We start from the raw sequence: 20,082 nt of genomic DNA on the forward strand, positions 1-20,082 counted from the left end.
TCTCAAAAAGTAATCATCTATAGGAATCATCATCGAATAAGGGTGTATCTAGTGGGATTCAGCAATGATCAGTACTAGGCCCAACACTGTTTAACATTCTCATCAATGATCTGGAAATAAATATAAAATCTCTGCTGATAACATTTATTTGTGACACAAAGACTGGTGGAGTAGAAAATAATGAGGGCAGGGCAAACATGTGGAGCAATCTGGATTGCTTGGTAATCTGGGCCCAATCAAACAAAATGCATTTTAACACAGCCAAATGCAAATTTTTTGCACCTAGGAACAAGTAATTCAGTAGCTAAAGAACAAGGAACTATATCCTGAAATCAGTGACTGCAACAAATTTAAGGGCCATTGTGGAGTTTCCACTATGATCCTGTGACAAAAAGGGAAAAGGTGATCTTTGGATATATAAACAGGAGACTATTGAGTAACAGTGGGGAAGTGAATTTACTTCTGTATAGGGCACTGGTGAGGCCAATAATAGAATACCCTGTCTAATTCTGGTTGTCCACATTTTAAAAATGATGATGAAAAATTGGAGGGGGTGCAGAAAAGAGCAATAAAAATGATTTAAGGGCTGGAGAAAATGCTTTACAGTGAGAGACTTAAAGAGTTCAATCTGCTTAGTTCTTAGTGAAAAAGAAGCTTGAAAGGTGACTTAACTACAGTTTATAAGTACTTTCATAGGAGAAAATACTAAAGAGCCCTTTAATCTAATGGAGAAAGGCATAAAAAACCCATGACTGGAAGTGGAAACCAGACAAATTCAAATTAGAAATAGGGCTCAATTTTTTAACAGTGAGGCTGATTAACCACTGACACAAACTATCAAGGGAATTGATGGATTGTCCATCTCTTGATGTTTTTTTAAATCAAGACTGGATGCCTTTCTGGAAGGTATGCTCTATTCGAATACAAGATACTGAGCTCAATACAGGGATAACTGGATTAAATGTATCGTGACAAAGTCAGGCCAGATGGCTTCAAGAGGGTACTGGAGAGCTGATATGTTAGCCCTGGAATGTTAATGTTAAAGGCCCTTTTTCCTCAGGTCAATTAGGGACAGCTCAGTCCAATTAAGGGCTGCCTGGGGCCTTTTAAAACCCCTCCTCTTGGGGTGGGGGGGAGGAGAGACAAGCTGCTTCCAGGTTAGTAGCAGCAAGGAAAAAAACCCCAAGCTTCTCCAGGGTGAGAGGCTATGCCCTTCCCCATAGGGGAAACATCCAGACCTGAGTGTCTGCTGGGGAAGGACTGACTCTCCTGGGCAAACAAGAAGACAACACCCTGTCCTAGTGAGGAGGCAGAGAAAGGTATCCCCCTCAATTTTTGAGTTTGTGAGACTTTCCCTTTTTTTGGTGGAGGATTACCCTTTAGTCCAACCCCAAGGCCTATCCTGAAAATGTGGCCAAAGGAATACAGAAGAGGGAAGGCAAATATGGCCCAGAGCAGGGCTGATTTACTCCAGGACTGCCATCCAGGGACGGGCAAAGTCTGGGGAGACAAAGGAGGTGCCTTGCCACAGTATATACAGGAGATCAGACTAGATGATCTAATGGTCCCTTCTGGCCTTAAGTTGTATGAATCTATGCACTGGGTACAAGCAGACAGAATAGCTCTGGGCGTGCTGGGGAAATGCATAGAGGAGCAGTTACTGATCCATGCTTTAAAAAAGACAGTGATTGCTCCCCACAGTAGCATACTATCAGCTGCTATAGAAGTGGCATGTCTCCAGGCTCCCATTTCTTTGGGACTGTTTAGAACTCCTAGCAATGCTAACCTTCCCAGTGCCCTCCGTAAAGGAATGCAAGTAGGGAAGGATCTCAATGCCTTTTCCCTCATGCTCTCGAGCAGGAGACTCTAACTAATTAGGTGAGTGGTTATTACCCCTATTTAATGGATGACGAAGAAGAGGCAATGACTAGGCAACTTTTTTGTCTATGCCCACACAGCAAGACCATGTCAGAGTCAAAATTCAGATTAGAACTCAGGAGTTTTTGAGTTCATGTCCCATGAAATTGGCCAAAATGCCTTGTGAATTTGGTAAGGCCCTACTTATAATAAATGCAGTAGCCAATATGCTGCGATCTCTGTGAAAAGATGATAATTCATGGGTAGGATTGCACATAGCAGAGCACATCTGGTCATTTTGCAGGCAGAGCTGCTAAAGGCTCAAGTGGATGGGAGAGAAGGATAAAAAGGAGAAAGGAATAATAATTCTAGCACAGGGTTTTCCCATTGCACAAGACATTTTAAAAACACAAAGTAAGGATGGCCAGTGCCCCAAAGGGTTTACAATATCATTAAAAAAGATGCAACAAGTTGGTGTACCAAAGAAATGGAGGTAGGACATCAGTGAGAACAGTAACAAGGACCTGTAGTTACATAGGCCAGATATGTTCATAGCTAGATTGTTTTGAGTCAGTGAATTTGAAAAATATATTTAATAAATTATAAGATTAAGTAGTGAAAATCCCTTCTGGCCATCTACCTTACCCATATCAACTGGCAATTTCCCATAGACATCCTGGTAGAAGTGGGTGATGAAGAGGGAAATGAAAGAAGGACAGGGGAGAATGTGCCATACAAAAAGGGTGTTGTGGAAGAAAGTTCGAAGGTGTTTACAGGAGCAGAGGCTGAAGGCTGGCATAACTGGTGACATCAGACACAATAGCACATGCATAGGAAGGGCTAAAATGTGAAGCGACTTAAAGGTAAGGACAAGATTTTGTTTCTTGCAGTGAAGATGTGGGGCACTAATGGTGGGATTCAAAAATAGTGGAGGTTTCAGAGTAGCAGCCATGTTAGTCTGTATTCGCAAAAAGAAAAGGAGTACTTGTGGCACCTTAGAGACTAACCAATTTATTTGAGCATAAGCTTTCATGAGCTACAGCTCACTTCATCGGATACATGCAGTGGAAAATACAGTGAGGGGATTTATATACACACAGAACATGAAAAAATGTTAAAATTCTTGACATCTGATTTGTGTCCATTTATTCTTTTACGTAGAGACTGTCCAGTTTGACCAATGTACATGGCAAAGGGGCACTGCTGGCACATGATGGCATATATCACATTGGTAGATGTGCAGGTGAACGAGCCTCTGATAGTGTGGCTGATGTGATTAGGCCCTATGATGGTGTCCCCTGAATAGATATGTGGACACAGTTGGCAATGGGCTTTGTTACAAGGATAGGTTCCTGGGTTAGTGGTTCTGTTGTGTGGTGTGTGGTTGCTGGTGAGTATTTGCTTCAGGTTGGGGGGCTGTCTGTAGGCAAGGACTGGCCTGTCTCCCAAGATTTGTGAGAGCGGTGGGTCGTCCTTCAGGATAGGTTGTAGATCCTTAATGATGCGTTGGAGAGGTTTTAGTTGAGGGCTGAAGGTGACAGCTAATGGCGTTCTGTTATTTTCTTTGTTGGGCCTGTCCTGTAGTAGGTGACTTCTGGGTACTCTGCCATGTACATTGGTCAAACTGGACAGTCTCTACTTAAAAGAATAAATGGACACAAATCAGATGTCAAGAATTTTAACATTCATAGACCAGTCGGAGAACACTTCAATCTCTCTGGTCACTCGATTTCCAACCTAAAAGTGGCTATTCTTCAACAAAAAAACTTCAAAAACAGACTCCAATGAGAGACTGCTGAATTGGAATTAATTTGCAAATTGGATACAATTAACTTAGGCTTGAATAGAGACTGGGAGTGGTTGAGTCAGTACACAGAGTAAAACTATTTCCCCTTGTTTATTCCCCCCCCCCCCCACTGTTCCTCAGACGTTCTTGTTAACTGCGGGATATGGCCCACCTTGATTATCACTACAAAAGATTTTCTCCCCCCCACCACCACTCTCCTGCTGGTAGTAGCTCATCTTAAGTGATCACTCTCCTTACAGTGTGCATGATAAACACCCATTTTTTCATGTTCTGTGTGTATATAAATCTCCTCACTGTATTTTCCACTGAATGCATCTGATGAAGTGAGCTGTAGCTCACGAAAGCTTAACGCTCAGATAAATTGGTTAGTCTCTAAGGTGCCACAAGTACTCCTTTTCTTTTTGAAAAATAGTGGAGGTGAAATAGAATGATGAGCAAAGGAAGGTAGTCTTAGCGGCTGTGTTTTGAATGGGTCTGAGACGAGCAAGGGGTATGTGGAGAAGGCCACTGAGGAGGAAGATACAGTAAGAGAGAAGATGCGGGGCCTAGATGAAAGTTTTAGGATGTGGAAGGGATGAAAAGGCTAGATCTTAGAGATGTATGAAGGAAAAAGCAGCAAGATTTGAATGTGGCTTGTGTGTGGAGTCAAGGATGACCCTAATAAGGCTATGTCTACACCAGGGGTCGGCAACCTTTCAGAAGCGGTGTGCCGAGTCTTCATTTATTCACTCTAATTTAAGGTTTCGCGTGCCAGTAATACATTTTAATGTTTTTAGAAGGTCTCTTTCTAAAGTCTATAATATATAACTAAACTATTGTTGTATGTAAAGTAAATAAGGTTTTTAAAATGTTTAAGAAGTTTCATTTAAAATGGAGAGCCCCCCAGACCGGTGGCCAGGACCCAGGCAGTGTGAGTGCCACTGAAAATCAGCTCGTGCACCGCCTTTGGCAAGCGTGCCATAGGTTGCCTATCCCTGGTCTACACTATGAGCTAGGGCTGTGATTCCCAGCTCATGCACACATACTCATGTTAGCTCTCACTTGACCTAGCATGCTAAAAATTGTAATGTAGCCTCATATATTGGTGCTGTTAAAAGTGTCAGAGAATGGGGAAGGGGGAAATGGGTTTATGAAGTGGTCAGTGTGTTCAGTTTTTTTGTGGTTTGTTGGTTGGTTGGTTTGTTTGTGGGGAAGTGTAATAAGAGTCCTTAGAAATTGAAAACATAAAGGACATCTTCCTTTAATAAAAAGAAAAGGAGTACTTGTGGCACCTTAGAGACTAACAAATTTATCTGAGCATAAGCTTTCGTGAGCTCACGAAAGCTTATGCTCAAATTGGTTAGTCTCTAAGGTGCCACAAGTACTCCTTTTCTTTTTGTGAATACAGACTAACACGGCTGCTACTCTGAAATCTTCCTTTAATGTCTCAGTGGAGCAGAGTGATGGTGACTGAAAGGGATGATTCATAGTTTCTTCTGTACGCAGTAAACAATGGCAATAGAAAAAAACAGAAGCTGCCAAAGGGAAACCTGGTAAATTCCTGATTCTCGCTGCAGCAGGCAATGGCTTTGTTCCCTTGTTCTTTAACAAGGTTTCCAAGGATATGAAACACTGGCAGGAAATTACACTAACAGTACACATTGCTGGAGCACAGCCCACACTGCTAGAGCCTAACTTCCCTCTCCAAAATCTTGCAGAGGCAGTTTAATTTCTTCACAGCTAGTCTTACTGTGGTCACCTGCTGACATGGAAACAGTACAACAGAGACCTCCCACATTTGGGCAAGACTGTCTAGAAATTAAAATTAAGCTTTAGTTCTCCTGCTCTACTATTTGGGCTTGATTTTACTCCCACTGAAATATTCCCATTGACTTCAGTGGGAGCAGAATTGAAACCAAAGCCCTTCTCAAAAATGCTTCAGTCTACCTTTGTGTGTTACAGCATAATTCACAGAACAAACATATCAAGTTAGCAACCACAAAAACTAGTCCATCCTGTCTGACTATTACTGATGTCATACTTATGTCATTAAGCATCAGAAAGTGTCTGGTTCTAAGTGTGCAATTAGCTTCATAAATTGTCCTTTCTCCCAGAAACATTCCTATTGATTTTAATGGGACTCCTTGTATGAGTAAAGATTCAGACGGATTGACTGGCCTTTAATTTGTATAATGTATTTCACTTCAGTCCAGGCAGTGCATTTCTATGGGGGTATTGTAGATTTCTGGTGGCTAAAGTCAGTTGGCCTTTGGCTTGCTGCTTGTAAAAGTCACACAAATGTACTGACTGTCATCTTATGTTTTTAGCAAAATATTTATTGGAAATAGAGGGCCAAGAAATATAGTATCATGGTTCTATTGTCTTTCTGCTGCTATGTATCAATCAATTAAGTTCACATAGTAAAGAAAGTTTTATAGGGTAGTCATTTTCATGAAAGTCATACTCACATGCTGATGAGGTTGTTGACAAAAATGTAAGTGAATTATAGTCTGGCACAGCATGAAGCTATTAAAGGCAAACTGTCCTCCAAGCCATCCCTAAGGATCAGCAAATTTTATACTCGACAGCTTTTCTTTCCTTGCTGTTGTTTCAGTGGGAATTATGGTAGCACAGTTTTGCATTACGCGATTCTTTACTTAACACTTTGAAATGCTGTGCCGCTCGTCCGTGTTGGGTCGAGGGAATGGAGGAGGAATGAGAGGGAAAGCAAAAGATGACTTAATCTAGAAAAAAAGAAAGGATTGAAATACCTTTTTTCTGCATTTTTAACCCACATCTAATTGCTCTAAACATTCTCAGTTGACTGCTATTAAATCATTTATTCAACAAAGAATAACACCTTCATTGCCAAAAGGAAACTGAAATAGCAGGGTATGTATTGATGAAGAAACATATTAAACACTATACAATTTTGTTCTCTCAGCTTTTTTATTGGATATACTTGTGTTTTGTTTCACTTATTCCTTTTCAGTCCACCAAATCATCTCACAAAATCTCAAGGGACTACTTGGGCTTTTTTTTTTTTTTTTTTTTTTTTGCTTTAACTGTATACCTATAGTGGCTTGTACCCAACAACTCACTCTATTTCACTGTCTTTCTAGCTGTATTCATTGAAAGTTTTCTATCCCAGCGCTGATATCAACCATCTCTTGTAGGAACAAAGAAAATGCCATATAGGATGAGACCAGTGAGCCAGCTGTTCTTCTGTTAACTCAGGATGTCATGACCTTGAGCCTGTTCCAGGTGGTTACAAGCCCAGTGCATGAGGATGGCTACCTTTTGGTTCTTGTTGTTTGGATGGAGGAGGAGATTTATTATAATTTTATCAAGTCAGATTATCTCCTCATCATGTTTGAAGTCAGACCTCCTTTTTGAGCAAAAACCCTGTCACTTATCTGCCTTGCTGAAAGAAACTGATGGACCCAGGTCAGTTTCAGATGTCTTCTAAAGATAATGCTGTCAAGAACCTGTAAAAAAAAGGTTATAATCTTTTGTCATCCTCAGCCATTGATAAAATGGCTCCCAAATATCTTCTTCTCCTATATCATGCCTCATACAAGCCTCTTTGTACACAGAGGACCTTCAATAGATAAATGCATGCGGGGGGCAGATTAGAGCAGCAGTGGGAGAAAAACACATTTGAAGTCAAATGAGTTGCAGCAGAAACAGCTTGAAGTGTTCTCTACTGCATCTGTCAGGGTGGCAAAGAAGGTTTAATTCTCCTCAAAGATAGAATTTCCTCAAAGACAGAGCCCAAAAAAATCCCATTAAACCTTGTTTCTGGTCATGGACAGCATGGCAAATTCAGTCAATGACAACCTTGAAACAAAGTGAAACTTTCTTCTGTATGAGCAGTTTTCTATCGTTTTCACAGGTACAACTGCTCAGTTTCTGACTGGAGTGATGCATCGACAGTGACAGAGCCCAGGTATGGAGGATAAAAATGGTCAGACCTGAATAAGAGATGGTTGGACAATCTTGCTTAGTCTGAGAAGTCCTGGGAGAACTTCAAATTACCATGAAGTTAATAAGAAGAAATGTTATAATTATTCTTTACATGGTCACAAGTGTGCAAGGTTCTGCACAGAAAACATACAACAGGTTTGTGTCCTAAAGAACTTATAATCTAAATAATGGATATAACAAACAATTGAGGTAGTAACATGAAAGAGCAAAGGTGAGGAAGGACATGTTTCAAGTACAAAATTACATGGCTACTCAATTTAAGGGGCGCACACGTGCACACACATAGATATAGACAGATATTTATGGCTCAATGATTTGGCACATATATGTACGTAATTTTAACGTACTGATGTCACAGCTCATTTAGGGTGTACAGAAGCATGTGATTATTTTTTAAAGTTCACTAGTATACATTCCAAAAAGGATTTGTTAACTCCTATCTTTCCAAACCTGGTTCTTGCATCCATAGTAACCACCTTGTAAAGAAGACACTTACACTAGCCTATGTGAAATAAGTTGGCTCTTTTTCAGCACAACCCTCTCTATCTCCCCACCACTTCAACTAATTGCCAATAGGCAATCCTGTCGGCAGTTTCACCAGTGAGATCAGAGATTGAATAGCTATGGAGAACAAACCAAAACCTCTCTCTTACAGAGAGTGTAGAGTGTGGTTGGACACATGGGTGAAGCAGTGTGGAGTACCTTGCACTGCTCTGTCCATGCTCCTGTAACCATTTTGTGAAAAAAGGACTTCAGTCTCCAAGCTATCAGTCTGGGCCCTGGCACCTTTCCTCCAAACAGTAGATTCAATTAAGACCTTTTTAACAACTACTACCCCTCACCAGACAGCTCTCTATCTAGCATGAGCAAGGTTTGAGTAGCCTCTTTGCACCCTCTGGTGCATTCCTTGCTAACAATATCAACCCTTTTCTGAAGGAAACCTAAATATTCCTGAAATAATGCAATCTCACTGTCCCAAACTGGAAAGTCTTGGATAGGTTTGTCCTTGATCTTTATCCATACCCTATTTTGAAGAATATTGGCTTTCATAGCCTATTATATCTATACTCTTCCCCCTGCACACCCTCCAATAGAAATGGGTTCCCTACCATTGCTATACCTTCTTGTAACTGCGTGGCTTGCCCTATGGGCTGGAGAGTCTTGGACTAAGCCAGCCCTGATGAGCCCCATCTGGGTTGAATCAGGTGCTCACTGTATAAAAAGAGCAGGAAACTGGAGTTGTTGGAGTGGAGCAGGGAGAGGCTGTAAAGGTGAGCTGGGATAAAGACTGTCTGAGTTTGATGTTATTTTGGATTAATCAGGAGAGAGACACTGGGCTTGAGGCCTAGAGGGCCAGTATGTACCAGAGAACTAAATAAAGGGGACCCCTTGTGAGGGGTGTTTGAACCACCCTTGACTTGTGAGTTCTTAAATAGTCCTGATTTGGGGGAACAGAAGCAGGGTGCTGTTGAGTGACCTCTGGTCATGAGGGGGTGTTGGGGAGGCAGCCACCCTCTTACACTCATACTTAGCTTGATCAATAATGTGTAAGGCATAAGGGGGAGAATTGGGGATTTTACTATTGAGGTGTGGTCAGTCAAGCAAATACCAAGATAGCTTTCTATAATACAGGAACACAGTGGACTAGTTTCTGAGCCTGAAAGAAGGGGGCGCACTTATTTGTAACACAGCTGTGGGCCGGACATCCACACTTCTGCTGTAACGACAAAGCAGAATTGTCGTCAGCAACTGCACTGCACAGTATAGAAGCCAACTGCTCCAAACTGGATACAGTATTTTCTTAAAGTGCGCTCTGCTGAGAATACCCAAAAGCAGCTGGACTGTTTAGCCAATGTCTGAATCATTTCACATGATCTCATGTGGCTTTTTTTTTTTGGTAGGTAAAGATAGAAATATGACAGAAACAGCTAGGGATTCTGGGTTCACTCTGATTCACTCTCACCAATTGTCTTAATGTGACTGTACAGGTTTAGCTTGACTTACGCACAACATGGCTGCTAAGATACTCTTCCACCACTTTGAGCACTAGCTGGTAACTTGGGAGACTCTGGACTAAATCAAGAACATTAAAACACTTTCAGTATAAAAGTTCATTGATAGAATTCCATCTGGTATTTACTATATATTATCTACTATATGACTGTATGTATTTTCGATTGGGGGAAAAATACCACTCATTCAATCACTCATGTATGATCTCATTAGGAAGAGCATTGTTCTGCATTTTGCCTAAGGCATGTATTTTCCTGTTTTCATCAGTGTTATGACACCATCCTTTTTCTAATGTATCACTCTGCTTGATTATATTTTCTCTAAGGCGCCAAAGAACATGTAGTTCATTACCAACACTAAGAACACTATAACTTGTACTCCTGGAAATGAGTCATCTTGAAGTGAAAATTCAGTGCAGTGGTAATATATGGAACACACCACATGGAATTTCATCTACTGCAAGAATGAAGGAATTCCTGTCCGAAAGTACCAGTCACTCATACACAATTGTCACTAGGGAGGACTCCCTTGTTCTCCATCTTGCCCAAGACACACACATACCCTCTTCATCAAGTGTTCAGTGCAGTGCTATAAAAGCAAGTAAATAAACCAACATGCCCAGCAACCTCACCTCTTTTTGGTGCACTTAGTTCCTCCGTTGGGGTTTGAGCACATAAAGCCCCTCATTTCCCAACAGGTGCTTGGCACCTCATTGATTTGTCAAACCAAGCTAGAGCAGTTGGGAGGTCACAGCAGCATCTTGGCTTTCCAAGCACATCAGATGTGTCTCATTTTGGGGGTTATACATAAAATAACTCAATCTAGTCTACAGACAGCTGCAATGGATCAGTTTAAACATCAGAATGAAATATCACCTTTTAGTGCAGATGTCCTGCCACGAATGACAATGTTTCCTCCCTGTGGAGCATATTGGCAATTCATCTCAGAATTCAGGAGGCAGGAATGTCCCCCCTTTGGAACCGTGCTAGTGGTGCTACCAAGGAACATAGTGTCCAGTATGACTCTAAAGTACAATATGCTTCTGATACTTAGTGACAGCATCAAAGTTCAGGGAGGGAGCTAAAGCCCCTGGCAACTCCAGAACAGTCCGGAATATTTCTTGTGTCCTTGTTATGCTTGAACTAGTTTCCCAAAGTCCTTTAGGTGGGTTCTATCCCTAAAAATGCCATCTAAATTCAGAAGATGATGCCTCTTTTACATACTCAATATCTTTAACTATTACATTCAATCACACAAGGTGAAATTCTTATACCTCTGGAATATACAGGATGTTACCTATCGACTTTGAGAGGATCAGGATTTCACTCACAAATACTGACAAACTCCTGACAAGACAATGATATATTCCTTGTGGGAGGACTTCTACAGTAATTTTTAAAGCATTTTATTGAGCTAAAAAAACTTCCGGCACTGATGATTTTATTGGATGTTCAAAGATTCAGTTCAGCTTACAGAAACACTGAAAGGTTCATCCAAACCTCTCTGGCTTTCTTTTCTGTTCTCCAAACCCAACTAGATACTTCTTCTGTTCCTTAACTCCCTGGCTCTCTCCCCTTCTCCTCCTCTCCTTCTCCCAACTCCTTTTCCTGTCCCCAACAAATCTAGTTACACCCTTCAGGAAGACAAGCAGAAATGCCAATTGGCTGGCAGGGAAAGTTCAAAACAATGCTGAAAAAAGCAAGACTTGTTATTCAGGTAGTTCTTCAAGAATCTGAGCAGCAAGAAACTGCAAACAGGTCAGCACCTTCTGCATTTATCAGACAAGAGAACAAGAGAGATTCTGCATATGTTTGTAACTTTCTCTGTTACTTGGTGATTATGGTCCTTTAATTATTGCTGCAGCTTTCTGAAATGAAACTGATAACTCATTTTTTGGGTTGTTTAAAGTATTTCACAGATGGCATTATCCTTTCCCTTTTTGGAGTTAATATTATACTGCCATCATCTGAATAGAATAATATTGTAAATCTCCCTTCTGGCTTATGTCTTTGTTTGTGATAAATTCCGGAAAGGAATGACACCTGGGAGATCTTTAAAGATCTCACTCGTAGCTCACTGAAATTAATGAAGCCACAACAGACAGCAGTCTGGTAACGTACTGATAGTAAGGATACTTTTATCTATAAACTGTACCTCTCAGACTCAATATCCAACTGCATCCACAAAATTATCCCAAATTACTTAAACTTTGAACAAGTTGCTACTTTATAATATAAATCGCATTGTTACAACGAAGGTGTCATTTTTAATCAACTATTAATTTGAGCTAATCCAAATGAATACACTTTGGCATAGTTCTATGCAATTTGAATAGCTGAATTATAGACATAAATCCTACTTGTAAAGCCTTTCCATTGTCCTATTAGAACACTACCATGAACAATTTCTAGTGAAACTTGGGGAGATTACCAAAACATGTCTCATTTTCTTTCATGATTTTCTGCATGCGTCTTGAAATTAAAAAAAATAAAAATATTTTAATGTAGGTTACAATTCCTTGTTAGGTCACTAAGTGGAACATAATAGGAAGTTAAGTGAGGGAAGCTCTAGCCAGAGTAAATACAGATGAGAAGCCTTAGGGTATGTCTACACTACAAGTAAAACCCCACAGCTGGCCTGTGCTTGTGACTAAGGCTGTGGGGCTGTTTGATTGCAGTGTAGATGTCCGGACTCAGGCTGGAGCCTGGGCTCTAGGACTCTGTGAAGTCGGAGGGTCCCAGAGGTCAGGCTGCAGTGCAAGCCCAAAAGTCTGCATTGCAATTAAACAGCAACTTAAGCTCAAGTCAACAGACACAGGCCAGCCACGTGTGTCCAGTTGCTGTGTAGATGTACCTTCAAAGGCTGCATGGCAATGAAGAAGTGCTAGAGTTAACCCACTGTCATCTATCCCTTGCTTTCATACACAGTAAGAAAATATACTGTGGCTCCTCAAATTTGCATCAAGTACTGCAAATTCTAAGACTGTGCTATCTCATGACTCATCAGAAGTAGAAATAGGAGCTTTATATCAATAGAAAGGTTAGATTCCTTCCAAGAGACAGGCTTCCTCATTGGTTGTGAATTCAGAGCTGAATTCAGATATTCCACTCTGTCAACAAGGGAGGTAAATAAGACCATGCAAACAAGATACAAAGAATGTCCACCCCAAATCCCCACTCCCATTTGCCCACAATCCACTATCTCCCACCCCACAGAACTCCAGTGTAAAACTAGAGTAGAGAAATGGTGAATCAGGCTTATACTGCTGCTTTGTGTAAATTACCATTAATCAATAGTTTTGACATCTGGACTTTCACTGTTTGGTTGGAACAGTGTTTCTCAAACTGTGGTCCTGGCTGCCTGGCAAATCCTTCTGGGGTAGACTTTAAATGGGCAAATTTTACCTTAGCTAAATTAAGAGAAGAGGAATAATTTTCTTCTCAGTGAAAATGATGTAGCAAAAGATGTAGTTCTTCTCCAGCAAATAGAAGGGATTCAGATGTGGTGTATCTGGGTTGGGTGGAAGGTGGAGAGTATCTCCTTCCTGATATTATCCCATTCTCCAGGAGACACACAAATGCTCTGCAGATGTAAGGCTGTGCAAGTTGGAAGATGGCCAGCTAGGAACAGGAATGAGTGGGCTTGCAGGTTGAACATTCTGCCTAGCACTGTATCTTCTCCAGCGCACGGTATGCTGCTTGGACATTATTTGCTTTTCCCACAGAGTGAAACATGCACTAGAGAGATGGGGGTGAGGAAGGTTCCACACCCAGTTGGGAGCCTGGCTCTTGCAGACAATCCATTTCTAATTTTATAAATGGTATCGATGTCATTGGTGCTATGCTGACATATGCCAATTGAAAATATGGTTCCTTGTTTCCTGCTCTGATGGGTCCTGTGATATTGGACCTTAGGCATGCCACTCTTCCAGAGTTAAATATTGTCTGTCGTGCACTTGTGGGAGAGAACTTTGGAAGGAAAATTCCTGTCTGAAGCAAAGCACTTTCGGTCTAGTGTTTTTGTTTTAAATGGTGTCTGTTTGTAGTTGCCCAGAGGTTTGGAAGGTGAGAAGTATTTCACAGACAAAATGTGATAAACTTCAATTTGAAGGGACAGTGATGACTAGTATTGGGGGGCTGGTGCAGGAAAGGCCCACATTTATCACATGGTGGTGTCAGATTGAATAGAAAATAAATGTGGTCACACCGATATTACTGTGTGTGTAGTAAATGGTGACTAATGGTGGCCACCAGTGTATTAAGTTTAGCTGAATATACCTGAGTCCAGTTGCTACCTGATCAGTATCTGATGGGATTATCGTCTTATCCCCGGACCAGAGGGAATCTTCATATCCTTTCCTCTACAAAAAATGTGACATCCTTTTCCCTTGCACTGAGCCCCTGTTTTGTGGTCGAGTCTCTACTCTTTACTCTGAGGCCATTGAGATGAGCACCAAAGAGGAAATTGTTTCCATCTTTCCCTTAAAACAATGCGGAAGGGAAAAGAGAAGCTCTCTGCAGGGGATTCTTCATTGTCTCCCTTGGAGACAGGGGGGAGATAAGCTGGTAGAATCCGCTGCATTGTCATTCCCACACTGCAGATGAGCAGAAGCTGAGCAAAGACATGTTCAGGAGGCAACACTCAGCTTTTGCTTAAACAAGCAGGAGAGGAGTTGGGGCTTCACGGACTAGACTCTGGAGAAAACGCTAATCGTTATCCAAACCCCGTTGCTAGGCCCACTTGGATTGATAATGATTAAATGGAAGGTCCAAGAGGGATTTTATATTTGTCATATATCATATGTGGATAAGGAAAGGGGGATCTTGCTTCTGCCCAAGAGAAGTGTTGAGTTTCTGCTTACTAAAGAACTCTTTTTAAAACAAAGCTCTGAGGCTCAACAGAGAGACACGTAACTCATAATTTGCGTATGACCTTACTAACCATGTCTACACTGTCTCACTAGGCAGAAAACACTGATTATAGAATCATAGAATAGCAGGGTTGGAAGAGACCTCAGGAGGTCATCTAGTCCAATCCCCTGCTCAAAGCAGGACCAGCACCAACTAAGTCATCCCAGCCAAGGCTTTGTCAAGCTGGGCCTTAACCTCTAAGGATGGAGATTCTACCACCTCCCTAGGTAACCCATTCCAGTGCTTCACCACCCTTTTACACTTATAAAATCCTATCCCAGCACACCAAGCTCAGGGTAAAATTTGGTGGCAGTTCTTTTCTTCAGCTGCTCCAAAGTCCTTTCCAGGGATGTTGAAGGGCAATCCCCAGGACATCACAGAGGGAATGATCTCTTCTACTGCCTTGCTAATGGGAGCTTGGCTGTCTACCATTCTCCCTGACGAATGGATGGGGAGGAATGGACTTTTTTGTTTCTCAAAAGGATATAGCAATAGAAGGATTAATTAACAGCATAGACTGATTGGTACCATATTGTCTCTGGAAACACTGAGCCAGCCCAATATCTGATACAGTCTGAAATACTTCTCTATACTAGATGTGTGCAACAGTGCCAAGACACCTTCCTGATATCTTGTGATCACTCCCAGTGCTCTAGCTTCTACTCCCCCCACCATTTGTTTTCCCCTGCCAGTCAATACTTCATCCATTTCCCAAACAGAGTATGCGGTTCTGAACTGAAAGTTCCAGGGTGTCATATTACATATTACTTAAGCTACTTATTTTTCATCTTGCACCATTCCCATATGTCACATTTCAAGCTGACATACTGTGTAACATAATGGGCCATTGCCAACTGTAAGTGCAGATACTATGACGTAATGTGGCATTAGGTGTTAAAAATGTAAATGGAAAGTGCTTTCTTCCAGGTCAGGTATCAATTACTAATTGGGGCCAATCCTGTTAACATATATGTTTCTAACTTTATTCATGTGAGTAGTTTCATCGGCATCGATGGGATTTCTCAAGAGAGGTAAGTGATGTGCGTGAGTAGTGGCAGAATTAGACACTGGGTTAACAATGGTCCATGAGATTTTTGGCAGGAAATGAAATATGTAGAAATCCAGAAGAAAGAAACAGCAATGATTCCACTGCCTGCTCATCACTGTTCAGCATAGTTCCTATTAGAACAGTATTCATCTTACTTACATCATCTAAGCATGTGTATCATTTAGTAACTCTAGAGGGACGCAATGTGACTTCTTCCTGGCTGCTTTGTGTTTCTCAAAGGCTGTATGCTCTCTCCTTGATTAAATAACAAGCCTGCTGCCCTGGGTCCTTTTTCTGACAGTTCCAAAAGCCCTTTCCCACTTATTTAACTGATTTTAATTTGTTTATTTCCATCTACAATACATGTTCTCTTTGTGTGTCACTTATTTCCACATAGACAGGTATGGCAATCTGCCATTTTCCAGCAACATTTGTCAGGGTTCTGTGACCTTTCCCAATGCAGCAAAAATAGAACTGCGACTAACTACCTCCAGATCAAATAACTTTGGAGTCATCAAACTTTTCAAACTGTCCACTACTTGGTTTTAATCATCAGAAACTGCTCTATGGGCAGTGTCAATTCGTTTCTCAAAGGATCAGATCCAGCCTAAAGATTACATTACATTACCTACATTACAAAGTACAGCTACATGGTCCCTTCTTTACAGACACTGTGGTAAAGGACTCAGAAGTCCCAGTCCTACAGCATTTATTCATGTAAGTAAAAGTTTGCTTGTAGGAGCAGAGACTATAAAAGCAAGGGATATGTGTGCTGCCATACTGCACCCCAATCCTGCTCCCACTGAGGCCAATGGGAGGTTTTCCTTTCACTTCAGTGATAGAATTGGACTCCTTTTTTGTATTATTTTCTGAACTGAAAAGTTGACAAAGCATTGTTCTGGTCGGTCATGGATGGGATCTCAGCTCTCAACACAAAATAATAAACTTACAGGATTACTTTCATATAACCTATAAAACTGAAGTGTTCACTTGGTTTATTCAATGGCTATAAGCTAGTGAGGAATAACATGGTTTAGACTGGTTTTACTGTGCAATGTTATGTAGGGATTTAGAAAGGGAAAATAAAGAAACCTGAAATACTTGGTCAAGTTTGTAAGCGAGTTTCTTTGCAAAGGGAGAGCGGGTGTTTATCTGTCACTGTGGATGAGATCATACCATCATTTTAACTTTTTTTAATGGGACTTCTTCACGAATGTGGTACTACACAGGCTGAGGAAGGATATCTGAATTTGTGAGTTCTGTGCCTGACCATACTGTATATACACTTTTTCACAGATACTATGTGCTGCTTACACTGAGACGCTGGAACTTGCTCCCACACTTGATCTAAAATAACCCAAATTTGCTAACCGGGAAACCAACCTGCAAGGCTCTGAAATCTCCAATTGCTTGGCAGATGGACAATAACAATATACCTATGTCAATTCCACTTTCCTGCTTTTCACCAGACCCTTCCACTTTTTCCTCTCTAGAAACAAAACTCGGGCCTTAAATATTCTGTATTAAGGAAAAGGTCATAAGGGGCATGATCTTTGGTGGTGTTAACTATGAATTTCCTTGCATTAGATGGAAATTGGTTCAAAACAGGATGTAATCTGGAAACTAGGAATGACCCCTTCCCAATAAAAGTAAGGAAATTCACTTTAATGCTAGAAATGTGAGTTCATTGTTTGTCAGAGGGATTTTGGTTGTTTGTTTAAACAGCAGTTTCAGGGCCAAAGTTAATGATGTAGCCCTGGAATGGCAGAGACCTGGGTCTCTAACCCCGGGTGCACACTGCTGGGTGCAGCCGTCACCCAGTGGCTGTGGGGTGAGGATGTTTGGGTGGGGAGGCATGCTGCAGCAGGCTGGGCACTCCATGAATAGTATTGGTCCGCTGTTCTGGCTCCATTAAACCACTGGCCAAAGTATCAGCCTAGGTTGTTCTGATTTCTGTGGCTGAAGTTACATGTCAGCACTCTTTAAATGCCACTTTTGTGGGTGTTATTACTTTCAGTGCAAGTTTGATGTGATTATAGAAATTTCCAGTAGTTGAAAGACTCCAGTAGGTTCACCTGGGATAATTAATGTCTTGTTATGGTAATTAAACATCTTAATTCAGTCAGCACATTTATTTCCCTCATTTTCACTAGAAAACAGTGAATCATAGTTGTCTTGTATCAAAGGCCTTTTTCACAATTCTGATGGTTTGAGAGCTTTGCTCTTATATAAAATTTTGTTTGGTACACAGAAAATATGTTTAACAATCTCAGATGGATTGCAGCCACAGCCGAAATCAGAGGAATTACAAAAGAATATAAAAAACAGGATAAAAATCAGTGGAATGAGATTTTAATTCAGAAGGGGAGTAGCAAAGAGTAACAAAATGGGAGATCACTGGTTAGAAATCAGTAATTGCAGAGACTAATTTGTGGATTCATAGATTCCAAGGCCAGAAGGGACCATTGTGACCGTCTGGTCTGACCTCCTGTGTAACACAGACCACAGAACTTCCCCAAAATAATTCCTAGAGCAGATCTTTAGAAAAACATCCAATCTTGATTATTAAACCATCAGTGATGGAGAATCCACCATGACCCTTGGTAAATTGTTCCAATGATCAATGACTCTCACTGTTTAAAAAAAATTGCACCTTATTTCCAGTCTGACTTTGTCTAGCTTTAACTTCCAGCCATTGATTCTCTGCTGGATTGAAGAGCCCATTATTAAATATTGATTCCCCTTTTAGATACTTATAAGCGATAATTGTCGCCCCTTGAATCTCTTTATCTATTTAGCTTAACAGACTGGAAGAGCCCAGTCACTATAAGGCATGTTTTCTAATCACTTTCATGGTTCTTCTCTGAATCCTCTCCAATTTATTAACATCCTTCCTGAATTGTGGGCAGCAGAACTGGACATGATATTCCAGGAGCGTTTGCACAAGTGCCAAATACAGAGGTAAAATAACCTCTCTATTTCCTACTCCAGATTCCCCTGTTTATACATCCGAGTTCATGTTAGCTCTTTTGGCCACAGCATCACATGGGGAGCTCATGTTCAGCTGACTAGCAACCATGACCCCCAATATTTTTCAGCCAGGATACAGTCCCCTGTCCTGTAAGTATGGCCTACATTCATTGTTCTTAGATAATAGTGGACATAAGCAAATTACTGTGTTTATGAAAAAGTACAGGGTCTATGTAAGGATATCCCTTCCTGGTTTGGAGTGGAGTGGATATCTTATCAAATATAAAATGTAACATTTAGATCTGTGTGTACAGTTTGAGGCTCTTTGTCTTGTACAGCAATGTTGAATTAAGGGAATCCAAAGGACTAGGGAGTCTCATTCACAAAGACAGAATAAAAAGACTTGGCTCATGGCTGCTCCAGTCCTCATGGCTGAACAGAGGAATATGTAGGAATAAGGCTCCACCTCCTGCTTGGCTGTGTAGAACCATAATCCAGGTGGGCTCTAAGCATACGGGGGAGGTGGGAAAAGCAGTTTCTGCATTCTGTAGACTCCCCTGAGTATGTATGGAGGAGGTGAAGATGGGCAGAAGAGGAGGGAAGTTGGTAAAGCCATGGTTCTCCCCTCTATGCGCTGACCAGCAGACCTAGCTGGATGCAAAATGTTTGAAGTAGCATGTTCCCTCCCACAGAAGAAAAGGTGGTTCAGATAGAATTGTACTTCAGAGAAGTGTCTTTGAGGCATAGTGCCTTCCTGGCGCTCTTCCATTAGTGGCACAGCTACCTGCTGCTAATTAGGGTGACCAGATGTCCCATTTTTATAGGGACAATCCCATTTTGGTGACTTTTTCTTATATAGGCACCTATTACCCCCCACCCCCTGTCCTATTTTTTCACAGTTGCTATCTGGTCACCCTACACTGCTTCATACTCAGCACCATGCCTAAGGGCACTATCTAGTGCTAGCTGACATTGATGCAAAGGTTGGTCCCTGAAAAGTATGTGTACATGTTCTCAGATAGGAGGACAACTTAGCTGCATTGGAGAGTTTTACTCAAGGAAGTCCCAAACCTCTCAAAAAGCAGGAGGCTTTATGTCAGGCTACAAGGGCAATAATGTACTGTTGAGCAATAACGTATCATCATGTTTCAAGTTGTCCCAGCTCTAGCCTGGCATTAATATTAGACTAGCATAAATGCTAACATATAATTTAATCAGTTGAGGGATTATTATTTTTAAATGTTTTAAAATAGTGGGGATCATAGTCATGCTTTCCTTCCATACCAGCCAGGTGCACAGGGGAAGGGATTCTACCATGGACAGGTAGCATTATAGCCAAGTAAAGACTGGGGTAAACAAAATACATGTGTAATTTGGTATTTACCTGGTGGAACTGGCATGAAGGTAGGTTTTCCAGTTCAGCTTTACAGTTGCACTAACTGGCTTTTCAAGATAAAGAAGTTAATCAGTTTTCATTCAAGCTGTTATGACAACTGTACTCTTGTTCTCTT

At 41.2% G+C, this 20,082-nt stretch overlaps 1 long non-coding RNA gene across 3 annotated transcripts in view; it reads left to right on the forward strand.

The window, feature by feature from the left end:
- The first annotated feature begins 1,149 nt into the window (after positions 1–1,149).
- Positions 1,150–20,082, forward strand: part of LOC122465353 — a 31,178-nt gene continuing 12,245 nt past the window's right edge. The window contains exons 1-5 of one of the 3 annotated variants that reach the window (XR_006290121.1): positions 1,150–1,319; positions 2,529–2,720; positions 6,820–7,090; positions 7,539–7,592; positions 16,898–17,269. This is a non-coding gene — a long non-coding RNA (uncharacterized LOC122465353). Of the gene's footprint in view, positions 1,320–2,528; positions 2,721–6,819; positions 7,091–7,538; positions 7,593–9,968; positions 10,229–16,897; positions 17,270–20,082 lie in introns of those variants that run through there. The other 2 variants (XR_006290123.1, XR_006290122.1) reach the window with 2 other exon arrangements.

The sequence above is a fragment of the Chelonia mydas genome, chromosome 4 (genome assembly GCF_015237465.2).
Source record: "Chelonia mydas isolate rCheMyd1 chromosome 4, rCheMyd1.pri.v2, whole genome shotgun sequence".
NCBI lineage: Eukaryota > Metazoa > Chordata > Testudines > Cheloniidae > Chelonia > Chelonia mydas.